Source organism: Dreissena polymorpha, chromosome 2 (genome assembly GCF_020536995.1).
Source record: "Dreissena polymorpha isolate Duluth1 chromosome 2, UMN_Dpol_1.0, whole genome shotgun sequence".
Lineage (NCBI taxonomy): Eukaryota > Metazoa > Mollusca > Bivalvia > Myida > Dreissenidae > Dreissena > Dreissena polymorpha.
The window spans coordinates 69,001,649-69,004,676 of record NC_068356.1 but is presented as its reverse complement, the minus strand read 5'-3'; the positions used below and the strand labels follow the sequence as shown (position 1 = coordinate 69,004,676).

General features: G+C 38.0%; 1 long non-coding RNA gene across 1 annotated transcript; it reads right to left on the bottom strand.

The window, feature by feature from the left end:
* Nucleotides 1-973: 973 nt before the first annotated feature.
* Nucleotides 974-2,742, bottom strand: LOC127870408 (uncharacterized). The gene is made up of 3 exons (XR_008044802.1): nt 2,706-2,742; nt 2,302-2,434; nt 974-1,228 (listed from the first exon to the last, which is right to left on the bottom strand). It is a non-coding gene; the product is annotated as an uncharacterized LOC127870408 (long non-coding RNA).
* Nucleotides 2,743-3,028: the final 286 nt, after the last annotated feature.

The window sequence follows — 3,028 nt, the reverse complement described above, 5'->3', positions numbered from 1 at the left end:
ATATCCATTTAGTAAAAAGTGAGTACAAAGAAGAGTTTTTTTTCAATTAAAAATCATTTAATCAGCGTTGATAAATGCCGCATCACGATTGACGGTACACTTTTTGATTGAACAAAACCTTCTGTATTCGTCTTAAGTTTGTTAAACTTAAAGAGCTGATTGAATTCAAATCTATGCGTTAAGCGGTATGTTCTCTTGTTAATAGTTTTGCATTAAGTTTATAAGGAAAATTTCGCGTGGCGAAACCGAGAAATATCACAATTAATGTTGATATCACTACGTCATGTTATAATCAGATTATTTAATCTATTTTGGCTTTCATTTTTGACATCTAAGCGCTTATAGTTAAATCATCAAAGATTAGAAAAAAATAAATGATAAATATAATATTAAATTAGTGTCACTGTGTCCTTGAATTTTTCCGCATCGTAATCGAATAGCTTATATGGCTCGGGAAGCATGGCCGTGTAAACATTTCTTTAACTCGTCGGATAGATTCAAGTACGCCATGACACTAATAAAGTTTTCTCTACGTACCGTACAACATTAAATGCGATGCTGATAAATTCACATTTATAAATGACTTCTATGTAAAAAAATGCACACAGTGTATAGTTTCTTTAGGGTTTCGATAGATTCAGCAATCGATTCGATCAATCAACGATACTTTTTGGTTCTCAGACTCACTCTGGTTGACGCGCATAACTTTTAACAAAGTACGTTCATCCATTTTTGTTGTTTTTCCTACCTACTTACGCTAAAAAGTGGCCACGTATTTGCATTTTTGAAATGTCACCCTTTTTCTGTTTATCAAGACTAACCTCGGTGAGTTCCGGCAGTCCGTCGATCTCCAGTCTCCATCCCTCGTCATCCGTGAGGTGGAGATGCAGAACGTTCATCTTGTACATCGCCATGACATCAATGAGACGCTTGACTCATCAATCGTATGAAAAATTTTCGAAGCGACCGTCAAGATGCCTTCCCCTCCAGCGGTAGCGCGGTGCGTCGTGAACGGTCATGGCACGGATGTTTGCACCGCTCGCTCCGTCAATAATGCTTCTGAGAGATTGCACGGCGTAGAACATTCCCACCGCGTCACTTGCTTCAAGACGAATGACGTTCTCATCGACGCTTAAAGTATACCCTTCAGGTCCAATGGTATTGTTACGACTCAGTATTATGACGTAAGCGCTGGGCTTCGAAAAGACTTGCTGAATTTTTAGTTTTTCTGTGGAAAAATGCATGTCATTAAGATATTTCTAGTTTTTCAATGCGTTAAATTTTAATGATGTTTATAATTATTATTCTAATATAACAATTATAACCATTAAATATATATCAACATGTATATCATTACATACATAAACAGAAGAAGCGAACAAATGTGGTCGGGCAAAAAAAAGCCGATAGAAACCATGGTTAAGTCAGTAAGGGCTTGTAGAAGTAAGAGAAATGAAGCTTTTGTAGAAAAACGGAAGTAAATATCGGGCTCTATTAGCTTGTGACACCTAGCTGCTCACTATGGCGGCCTGTGTAACACACACAGGCCCTGATTTATGTGTTCTGCTGAAGAGAGAAAGTGTATGCGCGTAAGCTCTCTACGAGAACAATCAAGATAATCTTCAATAAGCGGAAGTATTTAATGTTCTGTGTGAGTACAAACACTACCGATTCTAATCATATCTTTCTTGCTAGGCAACGAGAGAATTTCAACCCATAAATTAGAATGTTTGTTCTGCTTGTTTGCATGCACATTTTGGCTTTTTTAAGGTCATAAGCGTATGTGGCCACTCTCTGTGGAGAATTCGTAACAGTGGTTATGAGTGTGGAACAAATTATAGCACGAAAGCTTTCAATGTAAGCGTGCAATTAGTAAATGGTTATGAAACCATGCGACTTGTGACTAAGAACTTTTAAAACCCAACACGTCGCCTGTACGATAGTAAACATACAAACATATTTTAAATGATTAAATAAATTAAGTTTAACAAAATCAATCCTTTTGCTAATTGCATGTGATCATTATTTTGTTCATTAATTGCAAGGATTTATGGGGTTTTAAAATATTGTGTATTAGAATGGGGTTGTTAGCCTCACTGTCTCACTGTCGAGTGTCAATTCACATACAACACTCTAAAAAACGCTGAACAGCAACGATACGGTTTTGTTTACATAATGAAAACCTGTTCAGTAAATACCATAACGTAGCGTACATTTGCGCCAAACATAAAACATCAATTTGATGAACCTTCTTAACAGCTTTATCCCATAAATATAGAGAATAAAAGACTAAGGATTAACCTGTTATGTACAGAGCTGTATCGTTAAAGATGTTGTCTTCTGCAAACACCTTCCAGCTGGTGTTGAATGAAGTCATGGGCTTTTGGAGGTCTATCTGGAGTGACTTCGGTGTTGGAATAATAACCTTGGTTTCCTATGAATCACATAATTAAATATTTCTATGATTATTTCATAGATTATGTCAACGTTTCCAAGACAAATACTGCTCCGTATACCTACTAGTATTAACGTTAAATATGGACAGTGTGGTTATATCAATATTATTTGAGCATAGATATGCAAACGTAACGGTAGTTCTTCAGGAGCTCTATGAATGTTTGTTGATGCCCGATATATAGAACAATCAGTTCATATTATCATCCGTGCAAATTGAATTCTTAATAACATAATAACTAAAATACTACAATATTGCTGTCATCGTACGCCAGTCGTTCTGCCCGCCCTCCTGTGGTGTGAACGGATTGTACGATCCCCACGCCAGCGCTTCCACTGTCCTGACGTCATCGAAATCAGTGACGTACTCGAGGTCAAATGACAAAGTGGATCGCACACGCGTTGTTGAACAGTGACGTTAGTTTGACGTGACGTACCAAAGGGGCATGAATCCGTCCGCTGCACGGCCCACAGACTGACAACGATGTTGTAATTCCTGGCGGACCCTGCAGGCAAGGCTTGAAACCCGCTCATGGGCTCAAGGAAGTAAAGGTCGCCCTGTACCATGCCCACT